Source organism: Entelurus aequoreus, linkage group LG21 (genome assembly GCF_033978785.1).
Source record: "Entelurus aequoreus isolate RoL-2023_Sb linkage group LG21, RoL_Eaeq_v1.1, whole genome shotgun sequence".
NCBI classification, from domain to species: domain Eukaryota; kingdom Metazoa; phylum Chordata; class Actinopteri; order Syngnathiformes; family Syngnathidae; genus Entelurus; species Entelurus aequoreus.
Window position 1 is genome coordinate 15,492,428 of NC_084751.1, and position 26,334 is coordinate 15,518,761.

At 38.6% G+C, this 26,334-nt stretch overlaps 1 protein-coding gene across 5 annotated transcripts in view; it reads left to right on the forward strand.

Annotated features, from left to right (window-relative positions):
* LOC133638431 (nucleus accumbens-associated protein 2) overlaps positions 1–26,334 on the forward strand; it is a 138,896-nt gene that overhangs the window by 24,313 nt on the left and 88,249 nt on the right. For 2 of the 5 annotated variants that reach the window (XM_062031034.1, XM_062031031.1), the window contains exon 2: positions 15,884–16,003. The exons of the other annotated variants lie outside the window; for them this stretch is intronic. The gene's annotated coding sequence lies outside the window, so the exon portion shown is untranslated. The remainder of the gene's footprint in view (positions 1–15,883; positions 16,004–26,334) is intronic. 5 annotated transcript variants of the gene reach the window in all.

Genomic DNA, 26,334 nt, shown 5'->3' on the forward strand with positions numbered 1-26,334 from the left:
CTATTTGTCATTTCTATTTGTTATTGCTAGTATTTCAATATTATAAGAGATTGTGATTCGATTTGTTATATCGATTATTTGTATCAATGTTCCCAATATTTTTGCCCTACGATATTAATTCATTATACAGTGAAAGTATGGTTATCGATGCAGCTCAAGGAATGAGCGAAGTAAAGGTTTAATAGTGGAACAAAGTAAATTGCTCAATCAGCATTATGATCCGCTGATGAGTTCATTAGAAATAGCATTATGGCAAGTCTATCACAAGTTTAATTTTGCACATTTTAGAGTGCATGCAGAGGTAGCTAAATGTGTTGGATGAGGACTACTCATTGTACTTGAAAGACAGCTTCTGCTACCTTGTGGAATTAACAAAAATCTATAGGTTTCCTACAGCCGCACCTGTTATGTGTCTTGACCCGAAGCTTGCAGTTATTTACTTTCGTCGACCATGCACCCAGAAACTTAGAGAGAGACCCAACTTTTAAATTTGGATTTTAATTGGAGCATTCACGGTAAAGCTACCTGTCTAGCTGCCGTCTATAATCTCAATAGCAAACTAACATTAAGTTATTTCTTACCAATTGGTGTAGTCATAGACAGCTGACAGTAGTCTGACTCAGCACAATTTCTCATATTTTTTCAGTTACAGCAAAGAGGACTTTAAACATGCAGCGAAAGTAAAACCTATAATTTGGAGGATGATGCCTGCAGACAGGGCACAAAGACTGAAAATAAAAGCCAGGGCCGACTCACCAAGACACTTCGGCGCTCGCACAAGTAGGCAGGCAACGAGGAGCGGTGTGAATGGCATTTGTCCTTGCAGCCCACCTCAATTTTCTGGGCTCTTCTGCTGCGTGGTGTGCATAATTAAATTGCTACAAACTTCAAGCCTCTCTCGAGGCTTGTGCTGGTAAACAGAGCCTGCAAATTAGTCCATAAAGTAATAAGCCAGGGTGCAAATTGACAAAGCTTCTTCCTATATATGTCCTCGTGAGGATGTTTGAGGAGGCCTGTGGTAAATACCAGAACATTTATAGGCTGTTTTTTATTATTTCTACATGTTTATATTTTTGATGATTACACAGACATTAGATATTGATGATTAATAACTGCTTTCTGTAATTTATTTAGACTTTCGTTTTTATACTGGTTAATCTTAATGCTGTAATTTAGGGTTTCCCAAACTATGGCACAGGACCCAAAATTGGACAACTTTTATTGGGTAAAGATATTTTTAAACCAGAGCTTCGCAATTAATAAAAAAACATTAGCCATGTTTAGATGGACACAAATAATTGGAACAGAGGCCCAATCAAATTAAAAAAGCTTTGTATACGTCATGTCGGGAGATTCTGATCCCATACGGTCCATTCGGAAAGAATAGGGTGGTTGATGCCGATTGTTATTTCGAACGGCTTCAATGTACCCATTTGGATCCTGTCCTCATGGTTGGGTTAAAATCACCTTCCCTGCTCTCGTGTGCTATGTCAGTGTGACGCGTTTCCACCTTTGAGACAGCCGAATGTTAACACCCAGCAGCAAATATGGCGGGAGGAAAGCAGAATTGGTCTGTTGCTGGCACAACTTTATTGTTAGAAACATTAAGAGAATTCAGGATTGTTGGACACCTCAATGGTAAGAAACACTGAGTTACACAATTAGTCCATTGAAAACTTCAGGAATCCGGAATTTACCGAACAATCGATCAAATTAAAAACTGCTGAAAAAGTCTGAAGGCTTCCTGCAACAAAAGTGGTTTAGACCCCGCCAGCTTTCAGTTTTACCATCTGACGGATGACTTTTTGGGAGATTGACCGTTGTCGAACTTGTCTTTCAACGGCGTTGATGTTGGTTTGGAGGAGGGAAATGTTAACATGCTGAAGACAACATCAACAACCTAACAAGGTTCATCAGAAAGATAGCGCCCAACATCCTGTTCATAAACAGACATGGCGCCTGAGAAGTCTGTCAAGTATAAAGGGTGAATGAGCGGCGTTTGTTTACCACATAGGCAGAAGTAGTTTCTTCTACAGTAAATTCTAGAATATAAGCTGCTACTTTTTTCCTATACTTTGAATCCTGCGACTTATAAAACAGTGCGTCTAATTTATGGATTTTAATTAGCTAACTTCCATAATGTTTTGTGTTCAATAGTTTTCATTAAAATAAAGCAGAGACACTGAAAAGGTCTGTTATTGTTGGTAATATGGTGCTATCTTTTGGACGAGTTCTCTCACTGTAGGTGTTGTGGGTTGAAAATGTACTTCCTGTTTTAATGCCTTGAACTGGGAATAAAACCGTCTATAACGTTTTTGCTCGAAAAAATTCTTCATTCATCACTCCAAGCAACGTTTGTAAGTTTTACAATATAACTAAACAATTCATCCTTACTAAACCGTTCCACGTGTGATGTTTGTAGGAGTGCTTTTATGCATATACGTATTTGTACGTGCTATTGTAATGTAATGAAGCTAGTGTCGTTAGAGTGTCTGTGTTAGTAATAATAACTTACAATGTTATTCTTTTTGTTTCGTAAATTCACTAAAACATCACAGTGGACTTATTGAGTCGATTTAGCTGATTGGAGAGCTAGGTTCCGCAGCTAATGGGTCCATGACGAAGACTTCTGTTTTCTTTGATCAGCCGTTTTACTGCTGTTTTGCAAGAACCTTTTGGAAAAATTAAGTCATGTATATTTATATTCACAAAAATAACTCATTTCACAACGTATATAACTGCGGCTTATAGTGCAATAGGGCTAATATATGGATAAATATTTTGTATTTTTTTATTTAGTGGGTATGGTGTGGCTGGTATACCAGTGCGCTCTATCGTCTGGAAAATACGGCAATATTTACAGAAAAATAGACAACTGCGCATGCCAAGATGGTTTATTCTTATTAGATGCTTGCCGCATGAATAAAGTTAAAGTACCCGTGATTGTCACACACACACTAGGTGTGGGCGAAATTATTCTCTGCATTTGACCCATCACCCTTGATCACCCCCTGGGAGGTGAGGGGAGCAGTGAGCAGCAGCGGTGGCCGAGACCCGGGGATAATTTTTGGTGATTTAACCCCCAATTCCAACCCTTGATGCTGAGTGTCAAGCAGGGAGGTAATGGGTCCCATTTTATAGTCTTTGGTATGACTCGGCAGGGGTTTGAACTCATGACCTACTGATCTCAAGGCGGACACTCTAACCACTAGACCAGGGGTCACCAACCTTTTTGAAACCAAGAGCTACTTCTTGGGTACTGATTAATGCGAAGGGCTACCAGTTTGATACACACTTAAATAAATTGCCAGAAATAGCCAATTTACTCAATTTACCTTTAACTCTGTTATTATTAATCCATCCATCCATCCATTTTCTACCGCTTATTCCCTTCGGGGTCGCGGGGGGGTGCTGGAGCCTATCTCAGCTGCATTCGGGCGGAAGGCGGGGTACACCCTGGACAAGTCGCCACCTCATCGCAGGGCCAACACAGATAGACAGACAACATTCACACTCACATTCACATACTAGGGCAAATTTAGTGTTGCCAATCAACCTATCCCCAGGTGCATGTCTTTGGAGGTGGGAGGAAGCCGGAGTTAATAATTAATGATATTTATCTTTGTGGAAACACTGATCATCTTAATGATTTCTCACAATAAATATATATAGAAACAGATAAATATCAATATGCAACACTTTATTTTTATATTTTCTCTAAGTGCACATTTTTCAAATTGAACATTTTCAAATGATCACTTCTAAGACAGTCTTGTGAAATCACAATATCCCATTTTAACTAGCTAGCCACTAACATTTTTTAACAAATCATGAATTACTTTGCACCATGTTTGTACAAATAATAACTCATGTAAAATACAAAAGTCAACTCTCAAATTTTTAAATAAATCATGTCACACTTTGAACTGGACACCAAATCTGTTATCTGTTTCTTTGTCAGTTAGTGAAGACCAAGTCTTTAAAATATTTTCTTGGATTTTCAAATTCTATTTGAGTTTTGTCTCTGTTAGAATTAAAAATGTCGAGCAAAGCGAAATCAGCTTGCTAGTAAATAAATACAATTTAAAAAATAGAGGCAGCTCACTGGTAAGTGATGCTATTTGAGCTATTTTTAGGACAGGCCAGCGGGCTACTCATCTGGTCCTTACGGGCTACCTGGTGCCCGCGGGCACCTCGTTGGTGACCCCTGCACTAGACCATACGTAGTGTCCATGTAAACTGGGGATTTGGAATTTCGATTTACCAAGTTTTAGATCAGATTAGATAAATGTTGCGCATGTACTGTAAACATAGCTATTTACAGCTTCTAACCGATGTAAAATTGACGATGATAAATAATCTACCGGGTGTGTAGTTACACGACAGGCATCCAGGTGTCGCAAAGCATGAAGACTGCCAGAAAGCCAGTAGAAGACGGGACCACGTGACACTGTTTCCCTCCAGTCTGCTACACATCAGCGTCATGGATGAAAATTCCAACAGTACAATGTGAGCAGCTTGTACCTAAAAGGAATTCCATGTCAGTTGTTTGGACAAACTACAATAAGGATGAAATCTACCAAAAAGTAAAGTAGTACTTGAGAGTGGAATAATCATGCATTTACCGAAATCGAGGTAGGAGATTTGGTAAATTGTGTTTTTTCTTGGTCACAAATAGAGTGCCAATTGTAGTTGATGATGGAATACCTTTTTTTTAATCAAATGTTGGTTTATTTTGGACTATATTGGTGTGTTTAGCCCTTCCAGTATCAACTTGCATGTTTTGCATCTAAAAGTATGATTTAGAAACGCTTCAACTCGTGATATTAGGACTCCAGTTCCAAAGGGTATATTGAAAATTGATGGTGGTTATTTGAGTTAACGGACGCCTCGAGACACATTGTGCATTGTCACACTCAAACATAAAATGTGTGTTGATAATCAAATAAGTCTTGTTGAGAGTATCATAACCTACAACTTCCAGATATGAGATTCATAAACGACCTCATTTGATACTCAACAGGATTTTTTTGTTCATTGTTGCTGACGACTGTAGCTGTTTTCAGTACAAATTCTGTTTGCTACATTCCCACCTTTGAAAATTCATATACCTAAAGTTTTTAATAACTCAACAATCCTTCTGAAAGTCCAAAGTTCTTCTTCAATATAAACATTATCTGAGCAAATTAATCAATAATCAGAATTGTTGAGTAACTATTAAAAAAAAATGTTTTTGTCTAATGTCAAGGATTATTGTGGTACTCTCTATAGGTTGTGCTCAAAATGCTTCAGAAGACATGCTAACATACCTGAAATACAGGTAAGGGTTTTAGAACCCTTAGAAAAATAGGAATGGTACCAAAACGCTGTACCATAATGGCATCAACTCAAACAGTTGTAACTAGATTAAAAAACGAATTACTATATTTTCCACTCCGGACTATAAGCCGCAGATATATATGCATTGTGAAATGAGTTTTTTACACGGAAAGATGTTGTTAATGTTTATTTACTACATACCTAATTGTTTCCAAACAGTATCTGTAACACGGCAGTAAAATGGCTGATCAAACAAAACAGAAGTCCTCGTCATGGACCCACTAGCTGCGGAAGCAAGCTCTCCAATCAGCGTTTTGGTGAATTTACGAAACAAAAAGAATGCCATTGTAAGTTAATAATACTAACAAAAGGCACTCTTAATCGTGTTAGCATAATAGCTAATGCTAACGAAGCTAGCTTCATTACATTGCGGTAGCTTGTACAAATGGGCATGAAAATACTCCTACAGACATCACACATGGAACAGTTTAGTAAGAATTGATTTAGTTATACTGTAAAACTTACAAACGTTGTTTGGAGTGATTAATGAAGAATCCGTAGGAGTAGAAACGCTTTGGATGACTAAAAGACCGAACGGCAATTGTACTTCCGGTTGAAAGCTCTCGTCTTATACAAATATAATAAGACAGACATCACTCTACTTTCGGTTTGAAAGCCCTCAATGGAAGGACAATGCAGCACCTGCAGTGAGCGAAACTCTTCCATAAGATGACACCATAGCACAAAACAAAAAACCTTCTTGGTGTATTTGCTTGAGGTTTTTGTTTTTAACTCTTTTTATTATGGTTGTTAGCAAAGAAAAATCCATAAATTAGCCGCACCATTTTATGAGCCGCAGGGAGCAAAGTGTAGGAAAAAGTAGTGGCTTATAGTCCAGAATATACGTTATTCGATTAATTTGAGAACAAAAAAGCTTTGATTTATTTTGTGTTGCTTTGATTAATCTTTAATTTTAACCCCAAAAAAAAAAGATAACATCCAGATCGCATTTAGTTCCTGGAACTTTATATTGAACATCGGTGCAACATAAGGCACATGACAGTTGTTGTGTATAGGTGCTATGATCTGTGTGGCGGAAAACAGCAAAGCGTTAAAAAACAAATATATATATATATATATATATATATATATATATATATATATATATATATATATATATATATATATATAATAATAATGATAAATGGGTTGTACTTGTATAGCGCTTTTCTACCTTCAAGGTACTCAAAGCGCTTTGACAGTATTTCCACATTCACCCATTCACACACACATTCACACACTGATGGCGGGAGCTGCCATGCAAGGCGCTAACCAGCAGCCATCAGAGGCAAAGGGTGAAGTGTCTTGCCCAAGGACACAACGGACGTGACTAGGAAGGTAGAAGGTGGGAATTGAACCCCAGTAACCAGCAACACTCCGATTGCTGGCACAGTCACTCTACCAACTTCGCCACGCCGTCCCTATATATATATATACTGTATATATATAGCAATGCACACATGATACAATTATACTTTCAATGTGGATTTGTTAGGAAAAAGAATTAATGGCATGGCAAGCAGAACCATATATTTTTATTTAAAATATTATCCCTAAACTACACATTGAGCCTATAAAAATGTTTTATACGAATACTTGATTAATTGAACAAACTAATTGATAGATTACTCAATTACTAAAATAATCAATCGCTGCACCCCTACAATTAGGTATGGTGATATTGTGATATGATATGTGATACGGTGAAATGCAATATTCTCCATTGTTCATTGATACATTTAAAATGCAACCTAGAAAATAAGTTGCTTATATGTACATTAGAGTAATTAGTCATGGGACAAACAGAGGTTAAAAAAAACAATGTAATTCAAATGATCCGTTCCTATTAATTGCAGTTGTACCGAAAGTGAATAAACTTTCTTGACGCTTGAATGTAAAAAAAAAAAAAAGCCCTCAACTTTTTTTACTGCCTTGCTCACCACTTACCACTAAGTTGAGAATAGATACATGGAACTTTGCCATTTGAATTCTAATTCTGACTACACCTTAACTGGTTCGTTCTTGGTATGCGTGCCACCTTTATGTTAAAATTTCATGGATATCATTGTGTGTTTGGTTAATGCGTTGTCATGTTAACCAACAAACTTAGTAAACAAACAACCAGAAAGAAACAACACTAATAAACTGGCAAAATTATGCCTGTGACTATTTTCATTCATCCAAGTCATTGTGTTCTCAGCGATCGATCTAATGCCCTGATTTTTAAATTGCATTAAGTAGAAGTATGAACTGTGTGTCTAATTAGCTATAAAACATTAATATATGCTGGTTTGGTGGTATTAGACATGCAAGTCCAAGTGGCTTTTTTGACAGCCTGATTAAGTCAGACCAAGAAAAACAAAAGGCCCTTTTCCACCAAAAGTTCAGGAACTTTTAAGTTCCTAGAACTTTTAAGTTCCTAGAACTTTTAGTTCTTGGAACTATTGGTTCCTGTAGACTTGTGTGGTGTGTGATCCACTGTATTTCACAATTAGAGTAGTTTACACAAATCTGATGTATGGAGGAGTGGTTTAATATATTTCTAGACTAAATATTTGTAGATAAACAGACAATAGCAGACTTCTTCTACTAAAGTGCAAGTAAATGAAACACATAGCAATTATATACAAAACAATATAGTTTAAAAAAATAAAGTGTACCGAATTGTTCATGAAAAGTAAGGCTTTCAGTCAGAAAGTCGTCCCCTCAATAAATGATGAATCCATGAGGGTAAGGTGAGTTCTTACGGTCCATTTCATCTCTAAATAATGGCCTTGTGGTTAGAGTGTCCGCCCTGAGATCGGTAGGATGTGAGTTGAAATCCCGGCCGAGTCATACCAAAGACTATAAAAATGGGACCCATTACCTCCCTGCTTGGCACTCAGCATCAAGGGTTGGAATTGGGGGTTGAATCACCAAAATGACTCCCGAGCGCGGCCACTGCTGCTGCTCACTGCTGCTGCTCACTGCTCTTCTCACCTCCCAGGGGGTGGAACAAGGGGATGGGTCAAATGCAGAGGATCATTTCACCACACCTAGTGTGTGAGTGTGACTATCAGTGGTACTTTAACTTTAAATATGTAAAGAATAACTGTCAGTGTGTACCTCACTGCGACAACAGGTTGAGGCTAAAAACTACACAAATGAAGTGTCACTGAATCTTTTTATTTAATGAAACAAAGTAAAAAGTGAACATTTAATGTGATTTACCTTTGTTCCACTCGTGTAGTGCCTCCTTTATGTTCACATTCCCCCCAAGACGTTTAAAAGTTCATCCACTTCTCTTAGCTTTGCGTATTGAAATAAAGTTTGTAAAAAAAACAAAAAAACATCATCATTAAACTGCATATAGTTTGAGACTACGGCTGAGTAAAAACATTGCAAGATAGTTCCACTGGTCAGCGTTCTTCAGCTCACAGACGCCCGACAAAAGTTCCTGCAAGTCAAAAGTTCCTTTTGTTTTTTTTCTCTCCGTTGTCAAGTTTTTTGTCATAGAAATACATAAGAAATAAGAAATAAACGAGTTGTTTCACATACTCTGTAATGGTGGTGGTTGTGTTCGAAAAATATAAGTTTTAGGAACACACCCAACTGTGTTCAACCAATCAGCGTTCGACGGCACAGCTTGCCCCGATAAGGTTCCGGGAACCTTCCAAAAGTCCCATCTAGCTGGCAGGAACTAAAAAAAGTTCCTGAAGAACTAAATCTACGCAGGTAGTTTTTGGTAGAAACACAGTGGGAACTTTATTTAAATGGGAAAGTTCCTGTAAAAGTCCCTGCGGTGGAAAAGGGCCTAAGCTCTGTTTACACAGGTCGTTTGGGGCCCATAGCAGGGCTTTACCAGAGCACGGAGGTTATCCAAGGTGACATGTCATTTGAGCACATGTACACTAGTCTGGCTCTGACTCTTAGTTCACAGTATTGTGTGAGTGTGTGTGTGCTTGAGCGAGTGGGCAGAGGCTGCAGAGGAGGTTCGAGCTCTGAAAATAGGTGTATGTTTAGTTGTGCTCTCAAACAAGACAGGCTTTTATTATACATTTTAACACCAGACCCCATTGTGTTTTTCTATCATGAGGATGCTTCACCGCATCATGAGTCATTCTTTTGAATGTAACGTACCACCAATTAAGGCACAACATGGCCGTGATATTTTCCCATCATAGCAGAGTGCTGTACTCACCATATGTATGTTTGGGTGTTTGCGTCTGTGGACAGTCAGGCACTGATGCTGAAAGAAGTGTCCTCATTTGGTGAGCTCCCGCGGTGGCCATGTTGAGCCGCTCCCATGTCACGCATGTGTCAGTGCAACACAATCGGCTCGAAAGCAACAGCACGGGTGGAATCACAATGTTGTTTGATACGCTCTCCCTCATCTGTTGGCTACTTGTGTGAAAAGTAATAGAATCAAGGGAACATGTTTTAGTTGCTGTTTGTTGGTCAGTTTGCAGGTTGACACAATAAATAACAGTAGATTTTTACATAACATGTTAGAGTCGTAAGTGTCAAAGTCAAGGCCCGCGAGCCAGATCCGGCCCTCGAAGGAATTATCTATGGCCCCCGGGATGATATTTGATTAGTATTAGAACCGGCCCGAAAGCCACAGCCACCTGCTGCGGTTTTGCACGCACGAATACTCCATTAGTGTTGGCGCAAGGAATTTTCTAAATGGGGTCCCAGGGACCCCATCGAGTCAAAAAATGGCACATTTTTGGGGTCCCACTTTTTTGGAACGGTTTTGAAAACAAATGATAAATGTATGCATTATCCTGATATATCTCACATTCTATATTGTGTTTTGGGAAAAAGGTTGTTATAAACATTACCGTATTTTCCGCACTATAAGGCGCACCTTCAAAGAATGGCATATTTTAAAACTTTGTTCATATATAAGGCGCACCGCATTATAAGGCGCATAGAATAGACGCTACAGTAGAGGCTGGGGTTACGTTATGCATCCATTAGATGGAGCTGCGCTAAAGGGAATGTCAACAAAACAGTCAGATAGGTCAGTCAAACTTTATTAATAATAATTACAAACCAGCGTTCTGACAACTGTTCACTCCCAAAATGAATAAACAGCTGTTTTATTATTTTCCCCGGGGTAAAGTCAGTGACGTGGTGTTTTGTTTATCTTTTAACAACAGCAAAGTATAACATGTAGTGTAGTGCAACATTTATACGACATAGTGGAGGGGAACTTTTCCTTGATTCAATAAACACGTACAAAGCAGTGATACTGTTACCGTAAATCAAACGTTAGTGCAATCACAATATAATAACACTCGAAATAGTGCAGAGCAATAACAATATATCAATAACTCAACGTTGCTCAAACGTTAATGTCACACAACACAACACACAAAATAAACATGTAAAGCTCACTTTATGAAGTTATTCCTCATCCATGAATCCCTCGAATTCTTCTTCTTCAGTTGGGGGAATACGGCATCCAACATCGTCGAAGTCGTCATTAATCAAGTCAGTGTCGCTGCTGCTCTATTCCCGTGTTCTACTGCGTGACTGATCGCCTTGAGTTTAAACTCTGCGTCGTAAGCGTGTCTCTTAATAGGAGCCATTTTGGGGTCTTTACATAAACAAACAAATGGAAATGAAACGGCACGCCTCGAGCAGTCATATATCCCAGCATGCACCGCGCGCTACTTCTTCTGCTACGGGGCAAAATGAAGACGGGGGAAAATGAAGTCGGCGGCTGCTTACCGTAGTTGCGATTGATTGATTGAAACTTTTACCTGTTGGAGGCTCAATATTGGTCCATATATAAGGCGCACCGGATTATAAGGCGCACTGTCGGCTTTTGACAAAATTGGAGGTTTTTAGGTGTGCCTTATAGTGCGGAAAATACGGTACTTACACACAGATTGAAGAAAAAAATAATTGAATGTCATTGGAGGTATAGGAAATTTGCATCCACTTTTTGCCTGTTACTGTCCACATGCATTGAGGCCAAGAGGGCAGCACATGACCAGAACGAGCTAATTCTAATAGTGGGGCGGGCCCCCATGGTGGAGGCGCGGTGCGATGTGACCTCGGGGAACATGATTTTTTTGCCGTACCAGAATATGATGAAGCGTACGGAACGCTTGGCTTTATACTTTAGATGTGTTGTTTCCTTTATTGTTAATAAGCTTACAACGTTATGCAGATGTTTAGTTATAACAATTGTATCGACAAATTATACTATTTATAGTCACGCTGGAGAATGGAGGGTGAGGGAACGCAAAATCTTTTTTTCTTCCCGGTGGGGCCTTAACAGAAATATTTGAGGAACACTGAGCTAATGAAAGAAGCTTAACCTGTGTCTTAGTCTGAAGATGAAATTAATTTATCTTTTGGAGTTGAGGCAAAATGGAGTGTAGTAATTGGCTGCAACCAGTAGAGGTGCTGTTGACTAAAGAAGTGGGAAAAATTATGGAAGCTCGACGTGTGTGGGCAAAAATCTAACCTCTGCTGGGATTTAGACGGATAGTACACCCTTTTGTGTCTGAGTTAGGGCTGGGCGATATGGACCAAAACTGACACCGCTGTATTTTAAGATCTAAATCGTGCAAAGTACTTAAGGTTGCCTAAGTGTTTTACGGCAAGATAACCGGTGTTGAGAGTACTCCGATTATTTTTGTTGTTAGTAGTAGTAGTGTTGTTTATTTTTATAGAGTAACTAGTTAGCCGTCAAAGCAGTTGTCCTTCATTTTTTTCATTAACGTTTGATTAGGGCTGGGCGATATGGCCTTTTATTAATATCTCGATATTTTTAGGCCATGTCACGATACACGATATATATCTTAATCTTTTGCCTTAGCCTTGAACTAACACTTGATGCATATAATCACACCAGTGTGATGATTCTATTTGTCTAAATTAAAACATTCTTGTTTATACTGCATTAATATATGCTCATTTTAAACTTTCATGCAGAGAGGGAAATCACAACTAAGGCAATTTAACAAAACTGTATTTATTAAACAGTTACAAACATTGACACAAACATTCATGTAATTTCCAAAACAGAAAGTGCAAGATTGTCAGAGACATTTTAAAACAAGCTATTAGTGCATTTTTGTGCATGATATCACTAAGATGACATATCAAAACAACACTAAATTAAAGTGCACTTTTTGTACAGAACGCCACTACAATAGTTAAAAACAAATAAAGTGCACTTTTGTGCATGATGTCACACAAGATATTTCAATAACTGTCGAATAAAAATTAGCTGCATAATAGGAAATCCAATAGTGTATGTCCTTCGCTATGTGGTAGGTTACTGCAAACGTTATCTCTTTCTGTTGTTGACTATTTTTTTCATACAGTGTTGATCTGGAAATTGTTGCTTCGGCATTTTGTTGGTGTGGCACCGAACGGAGATGTTGACATGCAGAGTTTCAAGCACTCCTTATTCTCTAGCGGGTGACTTTTCAAATGATGCTACAAATTAGCAGTGCTGCTACTTTTTGTAGCAACGCTTTTGCCGCATACTTGACATATTACGGTTGTCTATTCAACATCTTTCATTTATGGGGCGGCGTGGCGAAGTTGGTAGAGTGGCCGTGCCAGCAATCGGGGGGTTGCTGGTTACTGGGGTTCAATCCCCACCTTCTACCATCCTAGTCACGTCCGTTGTGTCCTTGGGCAAGACACTTCACCCTTACCCCTGATGGCTGCTGGTTAGCGCCTTGCATGGCAGCTCCCGCCATCAGTGTGTGAATGGGTGAGTGTGGAAATACTGTCAAAGCGCTTTGAGTACCTTGAAGGTAGAAAAGCGCTATACAAGTATAACCCATTTATATTATTATCTTCCCACTTGAAGCCAAACCACCACTAGACGATGGACCCCCTGCTGTTTTTCTTGGGAATTCATTCTTCTTCCTTCATTTGTTACCAGATTCGCACCTTCTCTCTCTCGTATTACCACTCGCACCGCTCCGCTAGCACCACAGCTAACTGCCGCTAACTGTCTGCTGCGCGAGACCGTATGACGTTGCATGTAAGAAGGTGCGCTTGTTTTGTCTCTGTGAGAAGGAGAGACAAGAAAGAGTGAGAAGAGCCTGTAATGTAATGCCCGCAGCTAATAGCAACTGCGTGAGAACGTATACTCGAATATCACGATATAGTCATTTTCTATATCGCACAGAGACAAACCCGAGATATATTGAGTATATTCGATATATCACCCAGCCCTACGTTAGATTTATAGCCTCTCGCTTGTGCGCGGGGATAGGTGGAGATTCTACTCGCTCCCTGTGGTGAAAGCCGCTAGCTGTTAAGTTAAAAAGTACTTAAAACTACTTATGCCACTCATTTTATTTGTGCCGTTAAACATTTGTATTACATAAACTTTGTAATTGTGAAAAACACAGACAATTGTCAAACAAATGTGTTTTGTTAAACCACTAATGGTAATAATTACCATAAGCTGGCCGGTTGTGTTATTGTTATATTTTTTGCTTTGATATATGTTACTGTGAGCAGGTTGCAAACATCACCTTTAACTGACAATCAAGTTAGGACTTCTTTAAACAAAAGTGCAGAGTAAAAATATAAACACTGCAGTACAAGCAGATGTCTTAACAGGTCATATGCAAAAAAAAAAAAAAAAGTTAAGTCTGGCAAATTCCAAGTGAGGAACACCGACATGACATAACATGACAAATGTCTGTGAAACGTTTGCAGCACTTTTAGAAATGCTTCATGCATTGAATGGCAACATATCTTTGGTGATGTATTTAACCACACCTCCTATGAGCACTGTTTTGTTTACACTGACCTGGCCTGTTCACCAAACGGGAATTGAGTGTGGATTGTCTGGTGCCTGTGTTTCAAGTGGGAGTGTAGGTTTGTTATTTTAGCGCACATTCGTTCGTCAAACTGACTCCTCTGTGTTGATAGGCTCATCCTGTTCCAAAGGTTTAGACTAAAATAGTTCCACACTGGTGCGGTGACATTTGCTTTTGTGATCATTTTGTCCATGTTAGCTGCTACATGCTAACTAGTTTCACTGTGCGATGCTAGCCTGCCAGCGGCCCTGCCCTGCCACACAAAGAGTCAAAGACACTTAATGAGGACAAGAGAATTCACCCCCTTCTTTTCATTCCGCTACGACCCAAACACGCGTAGCTACTGAAAGCGACAAAAACCGTGAATGCTCTTGAATCATGCACGTGGCGATTTATCGACGCTGCAAAACTTACCAACTTAATTTAAATTTATCGTCAATTAATTGACTTATCGAATATCTGCCCAGGCCTACACATCTGTAGCTGACTGAGGAATAGTTGGCAGAGCTATAGGATTTATTTTATGATCTTCAGCGAAGCCTGTTTTTTGTTTGCTTCGTCAAAGAAGTCTTCTTAAATGGTATAGGCCAGTGGTCCTCAACCACCGGTACCGGTCCGCGGACCGATTGGTACCGGGCCGCGCAAGAAATTAAAAAAAAAAAAAAAAAATTTTATTAAATCAACATAAAAAACACAATATATACATTATATATCAATATAGATCAATACAGTCTTCAGGGATACAGTCCGTAAGCACACATGATTGTATTTCTTTATGAGAAAAAAAAAAAGAAAGAAAAAAAAAGTCCCCCCCCCCAGTCCGTGGGACAAATTTTCAAGCGTTGACCGGTCCCCAGCTACAAAAAGGTTGGGGACCACTGGTATAGGCTCATAGAGCTGTGGATAACATGCCCACAAATAAAGAGGTTTTTCCTGGAAAACCTAAAAGATCGAAGCAGCCTTCTACCAAAAGTGGTGCAAACAAGTGAGTAGGGCTGCAACGATTAGACTTAGACTTCCTTTTTATTGTCATTCAAATTTGAACTTTACAGTAAAGATAAGAACGAAATTTTGTTGCATTAGCTCGTTGTAGTGCAGGATAAAAGAGCAATAAGGTGCAGATATAAATAAATAGATTACTGTACAGATAAATATATTTCACTTTTGCATATGCATCCACGTTTATGGATTTATGTTATACTGTCTTTATATTCCAGCGAGTTAATCCATTTTTGGGGGGAATTGAGGAGATTATTATGTGCGTTCAAGAGTCTTACGGCCTGAGGGAAGAAGCTGTTACAGAACCTGGAGGTTCTGCTACGGAGGCTGCGGAACCTCTTTCTAGAGTCCAGCAGTGAAAACAGTCCTTGGTGGGGGTGGGAGGAGTCTCTGCAGATTTTCTGAGCCCTGGTCAGGCAGCGGCTTTTTGCGATCTCCTGGATAGGAGGAAGAGGAGTCCTGATGATCTTTTCCGCCGTCCTCACCACTCTCTGGAGAGACTTCCAGTCTGAGGCACTGCAGGCTCCAGTCCAGACAGAGATGCTGTTGGTCAGTAGGCTCTCTATAGTGCCTCTGTAGAATGTGGTGAGAACGGGGGGAGGGAGCTGTGCTTTTTTCATCCGACGCAAAAAGTGCATGCGCTGCTGAGCTCTTTTTACAAGAGCTTCGGTGTGTAGGGACCAGGTCATATTGTCAGTTATCTGCACCCCCAGGAACTTGGTGCTACTTACCATCTCCACCACTGTACCGTTGATGAAGAGTGGAGCGTGGCTGGGTTGGTGCTTCCTGAAGTCGACGATGATCTCCTTGGTCTTCTCGACGTTCAGGACCAGGTTGTTGGTTCTGCACCAGTCAACCAGATGTTTCACCTCCTTGTAGTCCATGTCGTTGTTGTCACGGATGAGGCCCACTACTGTTGTGTTGTCTGCATACTTCACAATGTGGTTAGTAGTGGACCTTGCGCAGCAGTCATGGTTAGTCAACATTGCTGACAAATGCTCATAATAAAATTTGTCGCCGACAATAATATTTGTTGACTTAAGTCGTGACGTCATCACTCGTGTTTTTCCGGGCAGAAGCAGGTCCGCATCGCCACTCGCAAAAACATCGCCCGTGCTATTGTGTAAAGTTTGAGGATCTTTCCTTTTATTCTTGTTAAAAACATGAATACCATGCTCATTTTGCAAAGCGGACCTTGTTTTTGTGGAATTACATCTGTGATACACAAGCATTTAAAACGAAGGCATGATGTCAAACACCTGGAGGGAGGTTGCGGTCTCAGCCTCGGGAAGAGTGTGAACTTATGCCTCGCTAGCTAGCTAACAAGTGTGAGACGAAGTTGTGTGAAAAATAACCTTAACTGTCATTTTAGCCATAGTCAGCCAGCTAAACTTTGTCTACATCAGTTCAGGTACTTTTTTAAGCAGCGTCAATTTGCAATGCCGTAAAAAAAGGGCACAATAACAAACGCACACCCAGACTGACAGGCACCAATGCGGAGGTATCATAAGATTAAAAATGCAATCTATTAAGTAGCCAACATTTGAAGAATTAATCAAATATAGAATTCAACACATTGAGTCTATTAGAGTGCTAAAACTGCCAGGAGTTAATCAATAGTCAATATACCAGTGTGCAGCGTTTTAAACATCATCACAAAATGTCTTCCTGAGGAAGTTAGTTTGTGTTTTGTTGTTTGTTTTCATTGCTGCTATTTTTTTAAATACATGCAATTTGCCTTTCCGTTCTTTTAAATGGACAACATTTTAATAGTCTTTTAAATTTTACTAACAATTACAGTAAAAGTAAATATTTATGAATGAATTACTCATATTTGTTGTTAGTAAAATAACTTAAGCGGCATCCTGAAGTCAATGAAAAAATTAGAGCCATTAAATATGTGCAGAGGTGGGTAGAGTAGCCAGAAATTGTACTCAAGTAAGAGTACTGTTACTTTAGAGATTTATTACTCAAGTAAAAATAAGGAGTAGTCACCCAAATATTGAGTAAAAGTAAAAAGTATGTTGTGAAAAAACTACTCAAGTACTGAGTAACTGATGAGTAACCTGTTCGTTTAATGATGACAGCAACAAATAATGCACAAAAACATAAAAATAGCAATGAACAAATTCAGAGCCAGGAATATCTCTTAAGCAACTAAAACAATAATATATATGAAATAATAATACATTAACATAAAAAAAATTAAGGCAAATTGAGCCACCATAACTTAACAGCACCATAGGCTCAGTAGGCAGAGATTACAAAGGAAAATAACAAAGCCTTTACGCAAACCATAAACAGATAGGTGTGGGCTGCACCTGAGAACACACTGTGCACTTCAAATTGGTGTTTCTATGCATGCGTGAGTGTGTGTGCGACTGTGCGTGTGTATGAGGCTGCAGTGCGTTAATAAATGTCCCCCCACGATGTACATTTGACAGTGATTCATAGCAGGGAAGCTAACATCAGCCTACGGTGACAGCCAAAATATCTACTAACGTTACTTACCGCGATGTGCTTCCTCAAATTTGATGTTGAGTTCATGTAAGCTTAAGCTTGTTGTTGTTTTGCCTTCAGCGGCGGTCACGTGACCGCCTGGCTCTGTTTGATTGGTGAAACGGAGCCAAACGTCACCAGTGACTGCATTTGATTGGTGAAACGGAGTCAAACGTCACCAGTGACTGCATGTGATTGGTGAAACGGAGTCTAACGTCACCAGTGACTGTATTTGATTGGTGAAACGCAGGCATGCGATAGATCCTACTTTGAAGGTCTGTCTGACAAACCAAAACAAACAAAGCGTGCATTAACAGATCGATAAAAATCAGTAGCGAGCTGAATGTAGATAAAAGGAGCGGAGTAAAAGTAGCGTTTCTTCTCTATAACTGTACTCAAGTAAAAGTAAAAGTATGTTGCATTAAAACTACTCTTAGAAGTACAATTTATCCCAAAAGTTACTCAAGTAGATGTAACGCAGTAAATGTAGCGCGGTACTACCCACCTTCTGAATATGTGTACGCTTTATTATCCGACTATTTATTCAGATAATCGTTGACTAATCGACTATCAAATAATTGTTAGTTGCAGCCCTTCTATTGAGGACGATGATGTATTTTTCTTACGTTTGGTGCTCATAAGCTGGCCTGAGGGATTCTTATAACCTCATTAAAAAGTCACTTTTTGCATATTTAACGCCCCATTCCCGTACTTGTTTTTTTCCCCTCTTCTATAAATCATACATCTGTTCCGAATCCAAATTGGTAAGGTTCAATTTCATGCTTATTCCGACCAATTTCTTCATGTTTCAAGCGTCTCATGCGGCGTGACCATCAAATCCTGTTTGAAACAAATACATTGAGCACGTTGCAGATGGAGACGTCCTGTAAAATCTTAATTGAATTGTGTGACAGCCAGTGACACTCTGCAGGACGTCCCGCGGCCAATGTTGTCCCCAAATTAAGGTCACGCCACAGAGGACGGCTTTAAAGGGTCCAGGAGTGCTTGCGAGTCGTCTTTTTACTTTTGCTTTGGCAGCTTGGACAAATACATTATCGCGGTGCTTTACAGGCAAACGACTGAAGCCAATTAGCTCCTTTTTTTTAATATATCGGTACAATCCCTCTCATGACGCGATCACAGTACATTTGAGCTTATTCCCCAGCGAGCAAACTGATGTCCATGTTGAAAGCAGTCACAAGGCAGCAAAACAACAGCAAGATTAGAATTTAAATTACACCTACTTTAGGTGAAGTTAACTTTTCTGGCAATAAGACTGTTTTCTTTGCACAAAGTTGAACTCTGAGACTTTCCAGGTCTCAGGTTCATTAAATACAAAGTTATTTTGTAGCAAACAAAATACTAGAAACAGCTCTCTGCACGGCTTATTGTTCGTTCACAATGTTTAACAATCAATGTCTGCAAGCATCACTTCTTATAGTATCGGTATGTTAGCAGTGCAATTATCAGCTCGTTTTGTTCTTTACGTACACTGGTATGGCTAACCGGAGCCGCCATGTCTTGTCCCCAAAAGACCGTTCCTTAGCAAGCAACATCTTTTGGAAAATGTTATAAAATCCTGCTTTTACCCCATCAAATCGATGATCTGCTGGCTCGAGATCAGTGCATGCCAGCGTGAAATCAAGACCCTTAGGCCGGTGGGGAAAAAAATGTACAGTCCTGTGTTATGTTTTGAACACACGCTTTGTCACATGGGAGCTATGTTCAGATGCCAGTGTGACCAATTTAATAGTCTGTGACTCTTGGTGGTGCTATCACATGGTGTACATTGTGTATTTCACATAAACATATTTATTCTTTTAAATTAGCCCATTATCTGTGTGAACTGGTTTCCTTTTCATATATAAGGATTTTGAACAACTCGACAAAGTGAGGAGCCCCACAAGGCTCGGTTGTCTGACCACTGTTTTAGGTTGCAAATAGGGTTGCACGATATAGACTATATACGATACAAATTATATAAGTTTGGCTGACAATAAAGGTCTTAATACTATCATAATATCATGATAATAAATGTTGATTAAACATTCTAGCTTTGTCCCGCAAATTTGACAGTGACACTTCAACAACAGCGTCCTCAAGGCAATCAAGCATTCTTGAAAGCAGCTAATGTCCCTCCAAAGTTTAAAGCCACTTACTTCTAAGTCAGCAATCTTCGCCCTCATGGCGGCAAATAAACCCCACTTCTTAAAAATATCATTACTCGTTTTTTTGTTGTTTTTTTTGCGTGAAATGGCTTCCTCTTGTTATATCTGTGCAAAGACCTATTACAAAACAAAGTGAGGAGTCCCACAAGGCTTGGTTGTCTGACCACTGTTTAAGTTGCATATAGGGTTGCTCTGTATCGACAATATACGCTATAAATTATATAAATTTTGCCGACGATAGAGCTTTTAATACTATCAACGTGTTGATTACACATTCTAGCTGTGTCTGCAAATTTGACAGCGACAAGCCAACAACCGCATCCTCACTGAGATGTAGGATTCTTGCTAGCGGCCAATGTCCCTCCACAGTGCGAAGCTACTTCTCAGTCAGTAAACCTTGCCTCCGCAGAGGCAAATAAACTACATTTCTTACAAGTATCATCCCTGATGGATAAGTAATAGCTAAACAAGCTACTCTACACACAGTAGGAGGATATGCTAACCGCAAGCTAGAGCTCTGAAATGTAAACAAAGGTGAGTAGATAGATACAAATATCAACAGTAACAATACCTAGTATAGTATCCGTATCTACTGTGTTGATAATGTTGATACGACGATGGTTAAGAAAATATTTTGTCGTTTTCGTTATTGTTTACAAACGCGGGTAATAAGTCCCTGGACACAGGAGGGCTTTGAAGGGGAACTGCACATTTTTGGAATTATGCCTATCAGTCGCAATCCCTGTGTGAGACAAAAACACACATTTTTCTCTTTTTTAAGCATTCTAACTTCCATCCATCCAGTTTCTACCGCTTGTCTCTTTTGGGGTCTTGTAATATACATATTGTAGTAATTGATTTAGTCTGCCTATTAAAGCGCTCTAAAAATCATCCCAATATCGTTGTTTTTTATATATATATATATATATATATATATATATATATATATATATATATATATATATATATATATATATATATATATATATATATATATATATATGTATGTATATGTATGTATATATGTATATATATATATATATATATATATATATATATATATATATATATATATATATATATATATATATATATATGTATGTATATATATATATATATATATATATATATATATATATATATGTATGTATATATATATACATATATATATATATATATATATATATATAAAAAACAACGATATTGGGATGATTTTTAGATATATATATATATGTATATATGTATGTATATATATATATATATATATATATATATATATATATATATATATATATATATATATATATATATATATATATATATATATATATATATATATATATATATATGTGTGTCCCACGATTCGATTCAATATCGATTCTTGGGGTCATTATTAGATTCAAAATCGATTTTCTTTTCAATTCAACATGATTCTCGATTCAAAAACAATTTTTTTCCCGGTTCAAAAGGATTCTCTATTCATTCAATACATAGGATTTCAGCAGGATCTACCCCAGTCTGTTGACATGCAAGCAGAGTAGTAGATTTTTGTAAAAAGCTTTTATAATTGTAAGGGACAGTGTTTTATCAACTGATTGCAATAATGTAAATTTATTTTAACTATTAAATGAACCAAAAATATGACTTATTTTATGTTTGTGAAAATATTGGACACAGTGTGTTGTCAAGCTTATGAGATGCGATGCAAGTGTAAGCCACTGTGACACTATTGTTCATTTTATTTTTTTATAAATGTCTAATGATAATGTCAATGACGGATTTTTAATCACTGCTATGTTGAAATTGTAACTAATATTGATACTGTTGTTGATAATATTAATTTTTGTTTCACTACTTTTGGTTTGTTCTGTGTCGTGTTTGTGTCTCCTCTCAATTGCTCTGTTTATTGCAGTTCTGAGTGTTGCTGGGTCGGGTTTGGTTTTGGAATTGGATTTGCATTGTTATGGTATTGCTGTGTATTGTTTTGTTGGATTGATTGATTAATTAAAAAAAATAAAATAAAAATAAAAAAATTGATTTTAAAAAAATGAGAATCGATTCTGAATCGCACAGAGAATCGCAATTTGAATTCGAATCGATTTTTTCCCACACCCCTAATATATATATATATATATATATATATATATATATATATATATATATATATATATATATATATATATGCTTTAATTAAGTACTGTATGTAACAGGCACATTCATAATACCATGTAATATTTACTATATTTTGGTCATTTTAAGCATCATGTTTTCTATTTCCTTCAACAATAACAACTACTACTAATCATGGCAGACTTCATGAGAGCCAACAACCACTACTTCGCGACCAATGGTCTAGAACAGGGGTCGGCAACCTTTATCACTCAAAGAGCCATTTTGGCAAGTTTCACAAATTAAAGAAAGTAATGGGAGCCACAAAAAAAAAATTTAAATTTAAAATGAAAAACACCGCATACAAAGCTTAAATGCTTTGTGCTATGTTAACCAGGGGTCTCCGACACACGCACCGGCACGCACTTTAATGTGGAAATTTGATGTTAGTGCAGCCCGCGAGTTTGGAATGAATGGCTCTTGATAGCGTCATACTTGCCTACCCTCTCATTTTTCCCGGGAGACTCCCGAATATCAGAGCATGATGACACTGCATTTGGCACCCTCTACAGTCTGCCCTAACAGTGTACCTGCTCGACCACACGTAGAGTGCAATTTCAGCTTGCTCACGTAAGTGACAGCAAGGCCTACTAACTCAGCAGCCACACATCTTACACTGACGGTACCAATACCCAGAATCCCATGCAGCCCTAACTCTTCCGCTCAACCAACGCGCGGAGAGGGGGGGGGGGGGGGGGTTGATGTGTGGGGGGATTTGGTGGTAGCGGGGGTGTATAATGTAGACCGGAAGAGTTAGGGCTGCATGGGATTCTGGGTAATGGTTGTGTTGTGTTTATGTTGTGTTACGGTGGGATGTTCTCTAGAAATGTGTTTTTCATTCTTTTTTGGTGTGGGTTCACAGTGTGGCGCATATTTGTAACGTAACAATGTTAAAGTTGTTTGATACGGCTACCGTCAGTGTAAGCTGTGTGGCTGATGAGTAAGTATGCTTTGCTGTCTCCTGTGTGTGCAAGTAATAACAACATGCAACATGTGGCTGGACTGGCACACTGTATGTAAGTGCTATAGAGGACAATTACTGCAGTGCAATTAGGGCACGCCCTTTATTTAGTAATTAGAGTGTAAATAGGATTATTTTTTCCCTGGGAGTAATCTACGAGAGACACTGAGATCCATAAATCTCCTGGGAAAATCGGGGGGGTCGGCATGTATGTAGCTGAGCCGCATCAGAGTGGTCAAGGAGCCGCGGGTTGCCGACCCCTGGTCTAGAACCTTATATTTTTAAGCCTGAATATTCAGAGGATAAGTTACAAGTTTTAGAAGCTAAGTGATAATAAGCAGACCATGCTCAAGTGAAACATTTAGCATCGTGTAGCAGTATTGCCAAGTGTTAAACAAAAAAATACAACATCAGGCATAATAAATCACTTACTGTACAATGTCGACTGATGGGATGTTTATATCTTTCAGCACAACATTTGTGTTCCTCGTTTAGATGATGATTTAATCATAATACTCTCTCCTGAGGTGAAAAAAATAAAATAATGATGGGCGCAAACGTAGATTTTGACACGTCTTCCTGTCTTCTGGTCAAAATTGAATGTTGAAGTTGACCAACTTTTCGGCTTAGCGCCGCAACTTTCTACTACACAAGTGTGAGGCATGATTTATAATCGAGCACAAACGTTTGGCAAATCACAGGCGATGCAGCAGCTCACTGGCTCAGTAGGTCAATAGTTGCCTCTCTGTGAAGGTGCCACTAAAAGTGGTTCCTCGGTCTTCGACCTTAGAATAGCAATGTCGCTAATACTTGGTGATTAGTCAGATCATGACATGTAAATGGAGTATTGTCGGCGGTTTTTGGATGTTTTTAGAAGGCTTTATGGACAAAATAAATCACTCCCATTATCTACATTGTTAGCCGTCTAGTATGAGTCGTATGTTACAATTAAGAATACATAAAAAAGAAACATTTGTGTTCTTGTCACCCATAGGAATTGTGAATGATAAGCAAAAAAAAAAAAAAAAGCAGTTCCCCTTTAAGTTGTTATAGTTTTTGTCAACATTCTGATCGAGCCAGCCGTATTTGTTATTGCAAAGAACTTTTAGAATGTGCTGAATGTTCCTTTCAGAGACATACATTACTTTCTGCCAAAAGTTGTGGCCAGAGTTGATTTCTTTGCCCATCTGTTAAACGCCTTTTTTGCTGTTGTTGGAAGAGCTGGATTCAGTCCAAGAGCGAAAACTGCATCGCATTTTTGTTGACGGTAATTCATATAGTCACGCATACCCAGGAACTTTTTTGTTGTTAAAGCGCCATAAGAAAAATGTTGCTGTAAGACAAGTAATTTTCAGGTTGTAGTTTTTTTTCCCGTTTTTTCTGCTGAATCATCGCTGATGTAGTCGCGTGTCAGCAGATGATGTGTCTTCATCAGTTACTGTGCGAGCTCTCAAAGAAACTCGCCATTAGTGATATATTGTTCTTGAACACCAAAGGAAAAAGTGTGGCTTTTGGTCAAGTAATCATATTATGAGAGGTTTATTTATATCATGAGAATAATGCTTTCATGTCGTTGAACGGAGAGTGTGCAGGCTTGTCACTGGCATCTTTACCTTTCTCTGTCACACCCCCCTCCCTTTCTTCTGTCTAATTGTCTTCTTCCTGTGAATGTGATTTTGCAACTTCATACTTGTTGTCTCCTTGCGTCTTTCACACACACTCTCTCTATTCTCGCTCCTTTTGTTCATGTATTTTCTCTCACTGCTGTTCAGTTAAGCCTTCGTCCAACTCTTCAGCCTAGAACTCTTGTGTCTACAAGTCGTACATACGTGTGTAATAGATGTTCCAGAGCGCAGGTGTTTGTTTGCTTCTTCCCCCGCTTGCTCGGCGTGAGGCATTAGCTGCCGCTCCTTATTTGTTTGTTTGTTTACCTCCCGCAGCCACTTGGAGTCCATTTGTCTTTGCCCCTAGGGATCACACACACACATACTCACACAGAGATGCACGAGGAAAGGCAAACATCCATGCTCATTCTTCTATCTATCTGTCTCAGGTTTCATTTTTCCAGCCATGCTGTGTAGAAGACAAAAGTATTTGGCCACATGGATTTAAAATGAACCAACAAATGGAATCGGTTCCCTCTTTGGAGTTTGTCTGCCTGACATTTTTGTCCACTTAGAAGTTACCTTAATTTCCATTGTGGACTTTGCTTTGTGCACATGGGCACACAATAGGGTCCCACAAAGTTTAAAGCTTACAAAATGTCTCACTAAAACCAAGAATAAAGATTACGGATTAGTGGTGTCCCGATACCAATATTTTGGTAACAGGACCAAAATGATTTTGAGACTTTTCGGTACTTTTCTAAATAAAGGGGACCACAAAAAATTGCATTATTGGCTTTATTTTAACAAAAAAATCTTACGGTACATTAAACATATGTTTCTTATTGCAAGTTTGTCCTTAAATAAAATAGTGAACATACAAAACAACTTGTCTTTTATTAGTAAGTAAACAAACAAAGGCTCCTAATTTAGCTGCTGATGTATGCAGTAACATATTGTGTCATTTTCCATTCTATTATTTTGTCAAAATTATCAAGGACAAGTGGTAGAAAATGAATTATTAATCTACTTGTCCATTTACTGTTAATATCTGCTTTGGCCCTGTGATGAGGTGGCGGCTTGTCCAGGGTGTACCCCGCCTTCCGCCCGAATGCAGCTGAGATAGGCTCCAGCACCCCCCGCAACCCCAAAAGGGACAAGCGGTAGAAAATGGATGTATGGATGGATGGATCTTCTTACTTTCTCTTTTAACATGTTCTATCTACACTTCTGTTAAAATGTAATAATCACTTATTCTTCTGTTGTTTGATACTTTACATTAGTTTTGGATGATACCACAAATTTGGGTTTCAATCCGATACCAAGTAGTTACAGGATCATACATTGGTCATATTCAAAGTCCTCATGTGTCCAGGGACATATTTCCTGAGTTTATAAACATAATATATATATTTTTTAAACGAAAGATGATCATAGTAGTATCGACTAGATACGCTACTGTACTTGGTATCACTAAAGTGGATGTCAGGTGTAGATCCACCAATAGCGTTTGTTTACATTTTGACGCCGGTGAGCTACGGTGTGTAGTGAAGCATGTTTAGCTATTCCTCGTCCTGCAGGGATGATACTTGTAAGAAACTTACTTTATTTGTCGCCATGGAAGCGAGGATTAGTGATTTAGAAGTGGCTAAAACACTGCAGACTGTGGATGGACTTTAGCCGCTAGCTAGCTAGCCATGTTTTAAAGCATCTCTTCCTGAGGGCGTTTCAGTGTTATAACTTCACCTTTATCGTTAGTTTTC